The sequence below is a fragment of the Marmota monax genome, unplaced genomic scaffold, assembly GCF_021218885.2.
Source record: "Marmota monax isolate L192 unplaced genomic scaffold, Marmota_monax_Labrador192_F-V1.1 WCK01_AAM20220418_F8-fsc00244, whole genome shotgun sequence".
Taxonomy (NCBI): domain Eukaryota; kingdom Metazoa; phylum Chordata; class Mammalia; order Rodentia; family Sciuridae; genus Marmota; species Marmota monax.
Window position 1 is genome coordinate 2,091,310 of NW_026692962.1, and position 17,274 is coordinate 2,108,583.

Consider the following 17,274-nt stretch of genomic DNA (forward strand, 5'->3'; position numbering starts at 1 on the left):
AGTGTCCTGTAGAATGTGCTTCAGGAAGTACTAGTTAATTATATAAATAGATCTATGCTATACCCTTGGGCTGTTCAAAATCTGTACACCATGAGAGACTTATATGGGGACTGGGAGGTAGTACACTCATAATCAAGACTGAAAGATGACAAATGAAATTGAGCTATTTGGTTCTTTACAGAAGCCATTTATGGATACAGGTGTGTGTGTAACTAAGAACATCTGCTTTTTAAGACTTCACCAACCAACAGGTTTTACTTGATCTTAGTCACACTGATCACTTGTGATTTTTGATTATGGGTGGTAAGTGAAGTGAAGTTTTAGATTTTCCCAGGGAATTTAACTCTCAAATGTGTCTTTCTAAACTCTCTGTTCTGTTGCATTTGATTATATTCTGCAACTCATTTTTTTATTACAAATTCTAAATATTGGATATTTGCCAAAGCTGTGGACTATTAAACCCAAATTCCTCTTTTATGTTCATAATTTAATTCTGATGACTTCTATTGATCATATATTAACACTGAGATAGAATAATATAAACAAACATAAGAAGTATTTCCCACCCATAATTACCCAATGTACATAGTATCATCTATTGCAATGTATATAAGGTAAAATTATTTTATTAGGAATTTCAAGACAGGGTAAATACCTATATTCAAAGATCACTTAACAAGTTAAATTTCTGAAGAGCCAGTAATATTTGTTACCTCAACAAATATAGAAGTTTCATATGTTGATCCCCACAGACCGGGCAAGTTTTCTACAACACAAATTTTCTAAATAATTAAAATGTATTTTTTCTCTTATTAAAATACTAAAACATTTTGTAGTAAAGTCAGAGAGCACAGGAAAGATACTTCTGAAATAGCACCATTAAGAGCCCCATAGGTCCTTTTCTCAGAAAAACAACTATAATTTGTGAGAATTATTGCAAAAACCTCCAATCATTTTAAGTCTCTAAAAATGTCCTAAGGACATGCAATAAATAGAAACACCTTTTAATTCAATGAAATCTACTAAATCCCACACAACTATGTATATGCCAAGGCTGTGTACCTTCTGAAGAATAACATCAGAGGCTATACACAAAAGGAATCATAGAACCTTATCTGAAATAGTCCAGGCCAATGATTAAGAAAATAAATAAACATCAAGCTCTATAGGAGGGTGTAAGTTTGAAATTGCCATGACATACTGCTTAGAATAATTATGAACTATAAAAGAACACAAAATAGTGTGATCTGTACATAAGAAAAAAATAGGCAATAAAAATGACTTTGAAGCTGGACACAATGGTGCATGCCTGTTATCCCAGCGGCTTGGGAGGCTGAGACAGGAGAATTGTGAGTTCAAAGCCAGCCTCAGCAATGATGGGGCACTAAGCAACTCAGTGAGACCCTGTCTCTAAATACATTACAAAATAGGGCTGGGCATGTGGCTAAGTGATCTAGTGCCCCTGAGTTCAATCCCCGATACCAAAAAAAAAAAAAAAAAAAACCTTTGAGAAGGACTAGATGTCAGACTTAGCAGACAGATCTTGCAAAGCAGATAGCATAAGTAGATGCAAGTTCTAAAGGAAACCATGCCTAAGAAATAAAGGAAGGTATAGTAATCCTGTATCTCCAAATAGAGAATATAAATAAAATGATAGGAAATGTGCAAAGTATCAAATCCAAATTCTGGAGTTAATTTTCCAATACAATAACCACAATGAGAAATTCACTACATTACATCTGTGCACTAGGCACTGTATTAAACTCGGGGAAGATAAAGACAAGACAATGTATCTGGCTTAGTTGAACAAATACATTGACAGGTAATTACAGTGCAGCTTAAAGGATTCTGAAATAGAGGCATATAGAAGGTTGATACAGAAGCAACTCATTGGAACAATTCCAGGACAATTGAGGAAGTTTTAAAAAAATGTTGAAGCTGTTTATGGTGTACATACCTGTAATCCAAGGGACTCCAGAAGTCTGAGGCAAGAGGATCGCAAGTTCAAATTTGTTATGGACATCTTAGCAAGACCCTGTCTCCAAATAAAAATGAAAAGGACTAAGGATATAGTTAAGTGTTAGAGAACTCACATACCATTCACAAGGCCCTAGATTTAATCCCCAGTAATGAAAAATAATAGAAAGAAATGATGATATTTTACTTTCAAGTCATAAAGAATCCTAAGCATGATATTAGGAAAAAGGTATTCAATGCAAAGGAAGTATGTCTGTGACAGAGAATGATGTGGAAACATATTTACTCTATTAGTCCAACTTCTCCAGAGAAACAGAACCAATAACATTAAGATATATAAAAGTAGCCCTACTTAGTGGCACAGGCCTGTAATCCAAGTGGTTTGAGAAACTGAGGCAGGAGAATCGTGAGTTCAGAGCCAGCCTCAGCAACTTAGAGAGGTGCTAAGCATCTCAGTGAGACAAAAAATAGGGATGGGAATGTTGCTCAGTGGTTGAGTGCCCCCAAGTTCAATCTCTAGTACCTACCCCCCAATATATATATATATATATATATATATATATATATATATATATATATATATATATATAAATAACAGGAAATTGATTGTGGGAATTAGCTCATGTGATTACAGAGTCTTAGAAGTCTCATGATATGCATCTGGAAACTGAAGGACAAGGAGAGTTTATGGTACAATTAGTTCAAGTCTGGACTTGAAAGATGGATGATCTAACCATCAAAAGCTTGAAAACAAGGGGTAGGGAAGGCAATGCTACCGTAAATTCTGAAATCTCAAAACCAGAGAATCAGGAGCTCTGCTCTCTGAGGGCAAAAGATGAATATGCCATCTGAACTGAGGCAGTGAAAGATTTATTTATTCGGTATGCTACAAAATTTGAATTTCTAGTAAGCTTCCAGGAATCAGTGTAGAATTTTAGACAAGGACATGGTCTGATGAGACTTTTATTTTGGGGATACATATTAAAGAAGTATGAAGAATTGAAAAGGAGTTATGACAAAACAAACAGCAGGGATTTAATTCAGAGGTCATAGTAATTGCCTTGGTAGAAGACTTGCTCAGTTGCAGATGAGATAGAGAGTAGGAATATATTAAAACAATGTTTATGGGTAAAACCACTATGATTATTTGACACAAACAGGATGAGTAAAAAATAAAATACAGAGTAGACTATGATCTTTAAGTTCACAGCTTGAGTTATTATGTGTCAGTAATGGCGAGAACACACAAGAGGCATTTTAGAGTAGTGAGAGGAAATAAATAATAAGTTTAGTTTCAAATATATTGAATTTGAGATCCGGGCACTGAGTTGGAGAAACTTGTGGGCAATTTGATAATTTGGTCATGATCTTAGAGAACCAGGTTGAAATGAAACCTAATGCTCATCTACATTAATATAATAAATCAACCAAGTATAATCAGGGACTTCTATGCACCAATTCATTTACTTTGTTACTTCAACTAACTGAAAAGTCTAGAATTAGAGGAGCAATCTGCTGCACAGAGTATTTAAATGCATTTGTAAGAAGATATTAAAAATTTCAACTGTATAAATTATGAAAACTAATAACTAACAAAATATCATTTCCTTCCTGGCTTAAAAAAAAACATGCCAAAGGAGAGAATCACTTAATCTAATGAATATTATAATTTCAATTGTGGTAACCTATTAATGAAAACTTATTTGGGATTGAGAGGGTGATTCTACTTATGCAAATAACTTTTGTATTGTTACAATTCTAAGTGTTCTTATTTTCTTAAACTTCATATAAATTAAATTTACATTGGAAAATTACTTCTCACAAATCCAAATTAACGTGTTGTATATATGAGTTTTATGAATAAGATTATTATTCACAGTCTTTCCTGCCAAAACCTATTGTTCAACATTAATTGAAATTGGAAAATGTCCATGATGGTAATACAGATTTCTCCATAAAAAAGAAAAATGAATTTATTGCATTACTATTTTTAAACATACAGCAGAAAAATTTCATTTATTAAAGATATTTATAAAATGCTTAAATCAAGCTGATCTCTAGTCTCCTAACTCTAATAGTAGGAAACAAAACTGTTCTCCTGTTTTCATAGAGCTTATGTTCTAGTGGAAGAGGTGGAATTTTCTATAGGAAACAATTAAAAATAAAATACATAAATTAAATACATAAATTAGTTAAAATATTAAGGTAAAAGTAGAAAAGAGATTTGGGAAGTATTCAGAAAAAGAGGACACACTATTTTTTTTCAGAATATAGTACAAATTTATTAACTCCTGCCATTCTTAGTCAATATTTAAACAAAGTAAATAGACAATAGAATTGAAGAGGACCTTCTTTTGACTCTGGTAAGGATATTTAAAATAATAACCTCTAATACTAGTATTTCAAAATGATTTCTCCGAATAAATGCAAAATTGAAGCATCAGGGTTCATTACTCAAGAAATATGATTAGCAAAGAAGAAATCAGGGAAAATAAACAATTTAATACACAAAAAAGTAAGTTCGATATAAAGACACCTGTGAGAATAACAATCTGAATGTCATTTTTTTTCTGAAGGTTAAAACGTAGTGTGCTATTAATTAAATAGACAAATAAATGGGAATTCACAATGACCATGAAAGTGGATTGTGAAAGAATAGATGATGAAAAAAATATTAAGATTTCTTAGTAAAATTTTAAATTAATAAATATTTTAGTATTATTTTATTCATTTCAGAATACTAGAGAATGCCAGTTTTTAACTATAAAAGCAAAATCTTTTCCTTTTCTCAGATCTAAATGTTTGCCCTTCACTTTCCTTTTACAAACTACATAATATTGAGTTTAAAAAATCTTGTAAAAATTCAGAGAGTACAATTTTCCTTAGATTATAGTTTTGTACAGCCACATACATATTGCATACATTCATTCATAACTTCTGGAGGTTTGATGTTGGCTTTCAAAATTTTTAAAAACTAATTTATGTTTTAGCAAAGGAATAAAGATACAAAATTGTACATAACGAAGTACCATATGTTATTTTAATACATGCACACTTTGTGCAGTGTTTAAATCAGGCTTTTGATTTGTCAGATGAGCTTTTCCATTTAGCTATTTGTGTGGGGGGGGAGGTGCTGAGGATTGATAATGCTTTAGATAGAAAATTAGTCTGAGGCTTTTATTTTGCAAATGATAACAACTAGTGTCTTTCTTTTATTTCTCATTCTATTTTCTAAAAATTGAAATTCTCCAGTATTCATGCCTTAATTTACTTTCTCATGATTTCTATTATCTGTGTGGGCCTCTCTCTTACTTTTTTCCAATCTGTTATTCTCTCTTCAGTGTTATATATTCTGATGACTTTAATAATCTCATGGATAGTAAATATGTTCACACATTTCAAAGATATAGTGAGTCATACAGAAAACCAAACATTAAATGAATTCAAATAGTATAGTAACATCAGAGTGATCATTCGGGAAAAGAAAATCAGAATGAGAAAGGGTAAGATCCCAAATTTCATGGTTATATTAGCACTTTGGAACATAAATGGGGAAAAAAGAGTGAAATAGTAAACAGTGTAAACTTTTTACCTCAGAGTAAAGCTATAAGTCAAAATTATACGTTTGGGATAAAAATTGAATGTTGCTATGTGTTGGAGTTCACCAGAAATCAGATACCAGGAGAAGAGAAAAACATTTCTTTTTTTAGTGTCAAATAATATTTATTATTTGAATTATCAGCTTTTTTATTTGTCTACTAAAGGATACTGTGGTTACTTCCAAGTTTTTATGATTATTATGAATAAAACTGTTACAAATTACAAATAAAACATTACATACTGTTACCTGTGTGAGGGTGTTTGTGCACTTATATGTAGTATACCCCTATCAGAATTCATATATTTGAAGTACAAATGCTGAAAAGGATCAGAATCTATTTGTACTTCAAATATATAAGTTTCAGTCAAGAACATTGGAAGGAATGTGCTGACTTAAGCAACTTTCATAATGAGTAGTTTGTAAGACAGAAATCAAATAAATCTATACACACGCACTGTATTCTAATGGAAAAAGTTGCTACTGAAAGGAATCCAGTTTATCAATTCTGATATGGTTATACTACATATAAGTACTCCTTTGGATAAATACCCTGGAGTAAAATTGGTGGATTGTATGGTAAGAGTATATTTAGTTTTGTAAGAAACTGCTAATTTATCTTCCTAGGCTGTGCTACGTTATGAGCAATAAATGAAAATTTCTATTAGTCAACATCCTTGCCAGCATTTGTTGTTGTCAGTGTTTTAAATTTCAGCCATTGTAACAGTTATGTAGTAGTGTCTTTTTCTTCTGTTAACTTGCACTTCCCTGACATATGCAGTGGAGAATCTTCTCATGGTATTTTCTTTCCTTTGTGTATCTTATTTTGTGAGGTGTCTGCTAGTCTTTGGCTTATTTTTTTAATTAGACGTTTGTTTCTGAGTGCTGAGATTTAAAGTTCTCTCTACATTGTGGTTAACATTCCTGTATTAGACACATATTTATACACATTTTTCTCCCAGTCTGTGGCTTGTCTTTTTATTCTGTTGATGATGTCTTTCACAGAACAGACATTTTTAATTTTAGTGTTCTCCATCTTATAAGTTGTTTCTTTTAGGCATTATGCTTTTGGTGTTTATCTGGAGAGTAACTGACAAACACAAGGTCTTCCAGCCTTTTTTTTTCCATGTTAGTTTTCGGGAATTTTAGAGTTTTAGAATTGTTATTTTAAATGTGATCAATTATAAGTTAATTTTTTTTAGGGTGTAAGTTCTGCACAAAACTTTTTTTTAATGTTAATATTTCAACACCATTTATGGAAAAGACCTTTTTTTTTTCTTTTGTATTGCCTTTGTCCTTTTTGCTAAAGATAAGTTGACTTTATTTTTGTGGGTCTATTTTTGGACTCTCAATTCTAACAGAAAATTTTGGATCTGTTTTTCTGTTCTTTGGCAATATCACAGTGACTTGACTACTATAAATTTATACTGTGTCTTGAAATCAGATGGTGTCAATCTTTTAATGTTATTCTTTTCATTACTATTGTGTGGTTATTATGCTGTTTTAACTCTCCATTTAAACTTTAGGATCAGTTTATCAATATCTACAAGATAACTTGCTGAAATTTTCATTGGGATTGCATTGAATCTATGAATCAAATTGGGAAGAACTGACATTTTGACAATATTAAATTTCTATATTAATGAGCATGGAATATTTTCCTATTTAGTTCTTCTTTGATTGATTTCATTAAAGTTTTATGATTTTCCTCATATTTATTTGTGCATATTTCATTAGATTTAAACAAAAGAATTTTATAGGGTGTGCTAATATAAATAGTATTGTGTTTTTATTTCCAGATTCCTCTTACTTATTTATTGCTGACATATGAGAAAGTAGTTAACTCTTCTATATTACTCATGTGTCTTGCAGTCTTATTATAACTATTTATTAGTTTCTGGGATTTGTTATTTTTGTTAATTCTTCTGCATTTTATAAATGTAAAACCATGGCATCTCTGAATAAAGGTAGCTCTATTTCTTTCTCCCAATTTGTACATGTTATACCTAGGATATTAGCTAGAACTTCCAATATGATGTTGACTGGCTGTGGACAGTCTTTTCTTTTTCCTGATATTAGGTGTTTTTTAATATATATATATATATATATATATATATATATATATATATATATATAATCTTATGAAGTTGAGGAAGTTCCCCCTTTTTTCCAAGTTTACTATGAGGTTTTATTATGAATGAGTGTTGAATTTTGTCAAAATTCTTTGCATCTATTGACATGATCATGTAAACTTTTATTTTTAGTTTGATAGAATACATTATTTTCTTTATGAATGTTGAATAAGTCTTGCATATCTGGGATAAATTCTATTTGGGTGGCATCTGTGAATTTCAATTTTTGGTAATTATCAATAAAGGTCTGATAAAAATTCATGTGAAGATTTTTGTGTGACTATGTTTCAAATAGTAAATATTTGGGAGCTCAATTGATGGACTGTGTAGCTGTATATATATATATATATATATATATATATATATATATATATATATATATATATATATTTTTTTTTTTTTTTTTCCCATCTGACTGCCAAACTCTCCTCCAAAGTGACTACCACCTTAACACCAGTGATGAGTGAGGGTTCCTGTTGCTAGGCATCCTCTCTAGCTTTTGTTATTATAAGCATGAGGCTTTTAGTCACTCTAATAGGTGTGTAGTGACATCTCAGTGTTGCTTTCTTCTTGCAATGTCCTAATAAATTATGTTATGTAAAATAATGCTGTGCATCTTTCCCTATGCACATGTGCTCTCTAAAATCTCATTGATGATGTGTCTGTCAGGAGTGTTTCCATTTTTAATTGGATTGCTTGTTTCTTTTTAAAGAATTTTAAAAATTAAAAAAAAAGCCAGTCAGAGTTGCACATGCCTCTAATCCCAGGGACTCAGTAGGTTGAGGTAGGAGGATCACAAGTTCAAGGCCAATCTCAGAAATTTAGCAAGGCCCAAAGCAACTTAGGAAGATTCTGTCTCAAAATACAAATAAAAAGGGCTGGGAATGAGCTCAGTAGTAAAGTGTCCCTAGGTTAAATCCCCAGTACAAAAATAAAAGAAAGTAAAATAAATGAATAAATAAAAGGACTGAGGGTGTAGTTCAGTGATAAAGTACCCCTTAGTTCAAACCCTAGTATAAAATAATGCCTCCCCCCCAAAAAAGAAAGAAAAAATCGAGTCCCTGAATGTTTTACAATCTTTTTACCTTTATTTTTCTATCAGATTTTAATCTAATTGTATGTCTGGAATATATATTTATTACCTATTCAACCTGAGAGGACTAATAGAATGGGTTTGGCTAGATTTAACCTTCCTTTTCTAGTTATTACCTCTGAGATCTTAGGCATATTACCTGTTTGCATCTCAACCTCCTTATTTGTAATGTATTCATGAAAACAGCATCTACCTCACAGAGAAGTTTTCAGTCATGAATAACAGTACATATACCTACAACACCCCTAGAATATAGGCAGTGCTTGATATACATGAGCTATTATATTCATTTTAATAATTTCATTATATTAACTAGTAGTAGCACTCTCAGTATTAATACTTGTATTCTGTTTTTGTTTTTATTTTTTTCCTGCTTTGGGCTTAATTAAACTGAGTTAGGTTTATGGTTATGGTCCACATCTCTAACCAGATTTCAATTGTCCTGCCATGTCCTCTTTTACTTTCTTATTGTTTAGTGAGTCAGTGCTTAAGAGTGAGAGTGGTATCTTTCTTTAGTTTTGATGCATCTGCATTTTCAAGCATCAATTTCACAGTTTCTTTTATTTTGATTACATTTTTCCATTGTTTCCAGTTCTGGGATTTTCCCTAAGTTTTGACAGATTTAATTTACCTCTGATTATTTTTTTGACCAGCAGAATGATAATAATAATAGAAGTTCACGTATACTTTTATACCATAATGATAATTACTACTCCTGACTCTCACCAGTAGTTTTTACTGTGTATATATATATATATATATATATATATATATATATATATATATATATTAATATTTTATTGCACTTACCAATTTATTGTCCCATTTATGTCTTTAACCTTTTATCTTTTGTGGTGTTGCAGAACCCAGGGCCTTGCACATGCGAGGCAAGCACTCTACCAACTGAGTGATATCCCCAGCCCACCATTAATATCTTTGTTTCATATTTATCTTAATGTTTGTAGAATTCAGAGGCAATATTATAGAAGTGACAAATTGCCACTTATTTAAAACATTTTATTGAACATCTCTAAATCTAGGCATGTTGCTACACACACTGATCTACCAAATGATTTGCTCTTTTGCTCCAAAAAGCTAGTTTTCTAGTGGGAAAAGTGTGGATTACTAAATAGATAAGTGTATGCTTGTACGTGAGTTTGATAAAGAAAAAATAGGCACTAGCAATAGAAAACTGTTATGAATTGAGTATGAACATCTGTATACATGTGGTGCTCAGGGAAGGGTCTATTCATTAGGGGCCTAATCAGTGACTTCTCAATGCTAAAAGGAAAGTTTAAAGCAGTGATGCTTTTCTCAGGGTCCTGCTATATATAATTGGTTGAGTATAAAATAAAAAGAATATATTATTGAATTGATGACTGAACATCTAAGTATCCACTATGGAAAATGCCTGTGGGGGCTGGGACCTGAAATGTTCTAACCTGGTAAATTTGGAGTGCTTAGTACTGTAGAGCAAAGATGATTTGTGTGTGTGTGTGTGTGGTGTGTGTGTGTGTGTGTGTGTGCGCGCGCGCGCGCATGCGGTCTTGGGAACATAAGCCAGGCCCTCATACATGCCAGAAAAAATGTAGCTCTACCACTGAGCTAACATCCACAACCCTCAAAGACATTTTTTTTAAATCAGGAATTTTTAAATAAAATATTGACTTTAAAAGCAGTTTATAATTAGGATTACCAGTATTGTAAGAACAAGCAGTAGTCATTTCTGCAGAGGTGGACCTGATGCCAAGATCTGCATTTTTGACCTTGTGCCTACAAAGGCAGAAGTGGATGAGTTTCTACTCTAAGGTCACACAGTATCTGATGAATATGAACAGCTATTCTCTGAATCCTCTGAGGCTGCCCACAAGTACGTGGTAATAAGTTGTGGCAATGATGGCTTTCATAATTGAAGTATGGCTCCACTCTTTTTATGTTATCTGCATCTACAATGAACTGTGCTGTGCTGGGGCTGACAAGCTCCAGACTGGTGTATGGTTGGTTTGCGAAACTCAGAGCATGGTGGCCAGGGTTCACGCTGGCCAAGCATCATGTCCATCCTCACCAAGCTGCAGAACAGGACATATGATTGACCCTATGCAGGGCCAAGTTCAAGTTCCCGGGCTGCCATAAGATCCACATCTCAAAGAAGTGGGCTTTATCAAGTTTAATGCTGATGAATTTAAAGGCATGGTAGCTGAGAAATGGCTCATTCCTAATGGCTGTAGGGGTCAAATGCATCCCCAATTGTAGTCCCCTGGTCAAGTGCTGGACCCTGCATTCATGAAGGCTTCCACTGTGTTGTCCAGAAGTTCACAGTCTTTGAAAATTCTCTAATATTTGTGTTCTGGTATAAAATCTGATAGGTTTTTATGGGCATGGAAAGATCTGGTTATTCATAAGGTTCCTGTCTGACAGGTATATTTGACTCTGATATTATGCAGTATTTTAGATTAAGATTAGATTTGGCTCAGGGCTAAATTATATATAACCATGTAGAAAAATCTCCTTCAAGTCACCGTTTTCTCTTTAGTTCACTCATTTCATGGTTCAATTTATGTTTAAACAATAATTACTAAAATATAAACATGTTTAATTTCCTGAAATATTATAAAGTATCAGATTAAAATTCTGGCTGGGCATGTGTGGTGCATGCCTATAATCCCAGTGGCTGGGGAAGTTGAGGCAGGAGGATTGTAAGTTTATGGCCAGCCTCAGCAATTTAGTGAAACACAGTTTCAAAATAAAAAGAATGAAAAATGAAAAGGTTGGGGAAGTGGCTCAGTGGATAATTACCTTGGGTTCAATCCGAGTACCAGAAAAAAAAAATTTTAGATATGCTGATTAAAATTCAGGTATGCAGAATAGATCAAAACTTCCTTTTTATTTTTATGAAGTTTTAATACAAAATATTCATACAGATATATAACTTCAGAAGTAAATGTGAATGGTGAAGAGAGTAATGTAGTGAGAGATGGACTCTTATTGTATATTTTTTTCTTTTTTTCCAGTAGGGTTTAAACCTAAGGGTGCTCTGCCATTGAGCTATTTACTAAGCTCTTTTTTGTTTTGAGCTAGGGTCTCCCTAAATTGCTGGGGCTGGTCTGAAATTTGTGATTCTTCTGCCACAGCCTCCTAAATTGCTGAGATTACAGACGTTTGCCACTGTGCCTAGCTGTACTCTATTTATTTATATAAACCACCTGACAGAGTAAATGACACTGGAAAAGAAATTTATATTGTTGGATGAATATGTATTATTTGTACTTGAAAGGATGGCATGTAAAAGACTTTAAATAACTTGGTATCAAAGGTTATCTTGACTCATTCCTTTATATTCTTTTATGGTTACGCAGATTGCTCTGCTTATATCATTCTGCTTTAGATATTTCAGCTTTTGCATATACAGTATTTGTTGATTGTTCTTTTTTTATTTGTTCTTTTTACATATATATGACAGTAGAGTGTATTTTGACATATTACACATAACTGGAGTATATTTTATGTTAATTAGATCCCATTCTTATGGTTGTGCATGATGTGAAGTTACACTGGTCATGTATTCACATATGAACATAAGAAAGTTATGGCCAATTTATTCTCCTGAAAATTTATAGTTTGTTCTTTCTGGTATTATTATTGCTACAATCTTTTATGAAAGCCATTTTTTTTGCAAGGATATTTTCGATTAAATAGCACAGATTTATAACCAAAATATGAGGAGACAATTTATGTGAATTATTTGTGAATCAAATACTTTGTAATATACAAATACACATAAATGTATAGATACATTTTTAATAATATATATACATGTACACATACATAATTTAATGTATGTATACAAATGAATTTATAATTCATTGCAATGTGAGGATCAGCAGCCAATCATGTACTGAATATCTTATACAAAATACATAAACAACAAACAGTAGATTTTAATATTTACTACAGTGAAAATTTAATATTTAATTTAATATTTACTGTAATTAAAATAGTTTCAGACTTGACAGGTTTGATATTGTTTCATTTCTATTAAAAACCTCAATTTTATCATCTGAAATTTAGCTTAATTATATGTTTCAGAAATTTATAATGAAGATTAAGTGATAAAATTAACATAAATAATAATAAACTGAAGTTAAAAGTAGTAATTATTAGTATTAATAGTAAAAATGCCAATATGGTTATGAATAGTATTGTGTTGGTTAATTATTTTTAAATTTTGCCTATTTCACATGTAGAGCATGAATTGATTTAGGCAAAACTGTCTTTAGTAGAGGTAATTTTATGTGATGGCATTGGAGTAGTAATATCAATGTATTTGTACAAGTGTTCCAGGATCACAAATCTCCTGAATCATTTATTCCATCTGAATGGTAAAAATCTATCTACCTGGAATGAGGTTGGCAGAGTGTGTTATTAATTTGTAGAGACTATGGCCATGAAGTCTAATAAAACTTTAATAAACCAGACTTATTAAACTAACTTATAGGGAACTTTATTAATAAACTTAAACACTAACTTATAGAACTTTAATAAACTGGGCTAGAGTATGATAACAAATCCTTCATCAGAAGAAGAGTGCTATAACAAGCTGAAAACTAACTCCAGATACGTATTGGAGATAGATTGGGACTAGAGCAGAAGAGCCTTCTACGCAGCCAGAAGGAGAAGTTTACAAAGGGTTTTCCTAATGAATAAACACCAGAATAAATTACTCTGTATAGAATCTACATTTAATCAGTTGCTCACAACAATAATTACATATTAGATTCCTCTGGGGACATGGATATATATATATATATATATATATATATATATATATATATTATATCATATAAAATATATATATATTTTATATCATATAAAAATATGAATACCCTAGCTTTACCACAAAACAAGTCAGTCTGTGTCTCTATAGAAATTTGTATTATGGTTTGGATAAGAAGCATCCTCCAAAAGATTCTGTGTTTATGCAGGACTCTTCAGAAATGACCCAAGTAGATTAAGAGATCTATAAACTAACCAGTGGATTAATTCATTTGCTAGGCTAATAATTTGAATGTACTATGTGTTAACTCTAGACATGTGGGGCATGACTGGAGGAAGTAGGTCACTGGGGTGTGTCTTTTTGGTTTAAATTCTGTCCCTGTTGTCTTGCTCTCTCTTTCTGCTCTCTGGTTGCCATGAGCTGAGTAGTGTACCTTCCCCACCCTTTGGCAAAGAAGTTCTCCCTCACCTCAGGCCCAGGGCAATGTAGTTGGCTGACCATGAATTGAGATTTCTGAGCTACAAGTCCAAAATAATATTTTCCTCCTCTAAGTTCTTCTGGTCAGGTGTTTTTCTCACAGTATAAAAAGATGACTAACACAGGAATTGGTAATGGAACTGGGGCCTCTAACTTCATCTGACTAACTTGACCAAGTGATTTAGAAACCTTTAGAACTTGTTTGTAGGAGTGCTTAGAAAAGTATAGAGAACTCTTAGAATGTTGAAAGCAGAGTTTAATGGAAGGTTCTGGGGGGAGTTTAGAACAATGAAGAAAAATGAAGAGGGTAAAGACTGTGCTCTTGAGGTTTCAGACTCTGCTGGGAATTGCTTGAGAAGCTGTTTATGTTACATTCAGGCAAATAACTTGTCTACATTTTGCCCATGCCTTGAGATTTCATATGTGACCAAATTTAAAGGTGATGAACTAATTAATCTGGAGAAGAAAATTTCAAGGCAGGATAAAATTCAGGAAGTGGCATTAGTATTTGTAGTAGACTTTTTTCAGGTTTATTGTGAGACTTGGGAACAAAAAACAGAGAGAAAAATATTTAAAAAACTTGTAGTTTGTCATATGTAATATGGAGGTAATGGAGTTGTGATTGTTGAAGATGTTACCGTCACTTAAGTGAAGCTGAGTACTTTGCACATAAATGATAGTTAAGATGCCTTCATGGCTTTTCAGGAATCAGTACGATCACATCTATAGCTGGCTCAAAGGTGTAGAGGTGAAAACTCATTTAAGATGCTCTGGGACCATGCAACCGGCACAGGGGTGTCCAGATAACTTTTTTTCCCCAGGACTCATTCCATCATACTCAGTCACCTAGACACTCAGCGGCTCCTAAAGCCATGGTCCAAGGGAGCCCAACTATTGCTCTGGCTGGTGGCATACACTGGCATCATCCATGTGGTGCTGGTTCTTCAGGATGCTGGAATTAGGGGGTAATGGAGCTTCCACAGAGAATTCAAAGGAGGGTGTGGCAGGCCAGGGTAAATGTAGCAGGATCAAAAACCCTGCAAGCAGTCTCTGAGAGGGTGATGCGTAAAGATGTGAAATTGAAGCCAAAGTTAGAAGGAAGATTCCAGAAATTAAACATGATGGTAACATGGACAACTAACAAAGAAAGCTGCTGGCTGTGGACAAAGTCAGTGTAAGGGAGAGGCCATATGGGCTATCTCAGAGAAGGCTATAGGGATATGACTGCTGAAGCCTTTTGGAGATCACATCTTGCTGCTATGTGTCCTAGATGCCAGAGGGGTAAACACAGTACTTATTTGCCCAGCAGGATTGTAGTCTTGCTTTAATCCTAGCCCTTTGTTCTCTGTCCCTATTTTTCCCTTTAGAATAGAAAAATTTACTCTGCCATTATATATTGGATGTTTGAAACTTTCTTTTGATATGGACCAGGGCTCACAGCAAAGAGTCTGCCTTAAATCTCAGAGGACACTTTGTATTTGGACTTTTGGGCAATGCTAGAATCTTAAGATCATGGGGACTCTTGAACATGGATTCAATGGTGTTTTACACAGTGAGATGATCATGAGCTTTTGGGGGCCAGAGGTAGAATGTTAAGCTCGGAGATGAGCCGTCTCAGAAAAACTCCTATGACAATGCAGAGTCTTCAGAAATGAAGTGATTAGTTATAAAAGATATAATCGGATCAATGGATTGTTCTATTTTCTGGATTAATAATTTGAATAGACCAACTGGGTATTAACTCTAGGTAGGTGGGGCAGGGCTAGGGGAAGTAGTTCATTGAGGGTGTGTCTTTGGGCCTCATGCTTTGTCCCTGTAGCCTTGCTTTCTCTCTGCTCCCTGACTGCCATCAACTGAGCAGCTTTCCTCTGCCACAGGCTTCCACCATGATGCTCTGCCTCTCTTCAGGCCCAGAGCAATGGCTGAACACGGATCGAGATCTCTGAAATCATGAGCCCCAAATAAACTTTTCCTCCTCAAAGTTGTTCTGGACAGGCATTTTGGTTATGGTGACAAAAAGACTCTCTCTGGTATTTAAAAAACTTCTTCCTATGACTTGAGTGTGAAGCCAGCATAACTCTTCAGGTGAATCACAGCTTGACTCTTAAAATAAAAATCTCCTTGTTCCATATAGTTTTATATATATATATATATATATATATATATATATATATATATATATATATATATATAGTCCCTGACTGCCTCATCATAGAATCTCAGTCATATTTTATTTTCTTGAATTGAGGTACATGTTACAGTTGCGGGGAGAAAATCTTTGGTCTCTGATTAAGTTTTAGAGATATTAATAAATGTTCATGAAATGGATGATTTTTTTTAAAAAAAGAGAGATTAAGTCTTAATATTCAGACAATAGAAAGGAAGGTATGGAAAAGAAGGCGATTATTTGAATCAGAGTCACAATACCAGGGACTTATGTCAAAATTATGCCATGAGAGATCATTTGCTTTCTGTATTAACTTTTATTCTGTTGAGCCACTTATGCAACTATGAAAACAAAGAATAAAAGAATGTATACATAGGAAAAGTTTAGAAGACAGCTCAATAAATGAAAAAACAAGTAGAATTGATTGTAGTATGATTATTAAAATTGACAATTCTGACTTACAAATGTCTGTCTTCTTTGTCTCTCATTGTAGATTTTTTCTGAATATTATGATATAATGAATATTATGGTATAAATGTCTCCTTTTGATTTTATATTCCATAAATCATGTGTCTATTTCTTTAACTTTTTTTTTTCTCTTTGTTTCTTCCTTTCTTTCACTCTTCCACAGAGTGGGCATTAGTGGTGCTATTTCATTGCGTTTCAAAAGTGATGTTCCTAGATCCTCCAGAAAGATTTTCGTCTTTTGGAAATCTGTCAAGAAGGTAGGAGAGGATTTACATGTTAAAGGAACACATGTGTAAAGAATCTGCATGCATAAGTTTTCTAAAGTAAATGTTCTAAGGAAAGTCAGGTGCCTAGTGTCAGTAAGAAGCCTGTCTAAAGTTTAGTTAATCTGAGAGGAATATTAAGGCCATTTGGTCAGTTTTTTTATAATTTTTCCATTTGCCAAGTATATGTCCTTCCATCTTCTGCCTCTATAACTCCCACTTGTTTTCAGGATTTAGTTAATATGTCTCTCAGGTTTCCCTCCCTGACCTCACAAATTAAGCTACTTCTCTCCTTATGCTATGGAATATTACCAATTTTTATTTT

General features: G+C 33.1%; 1 pseudogene; it reads left to right on the forward strand.

Annotated features, from left to right (window-relative positions):
- Positions 1-10,200: 10,200 nt before the first annotated feature.
- On the forward strand, positions 10,201-11,087 carry LOC124097761 (large ribosomal subunit protein uL16-like; annotated as a pseudogene).
- Positions 11,088-17,274: the final 6,187 nt, after the last annotated feature.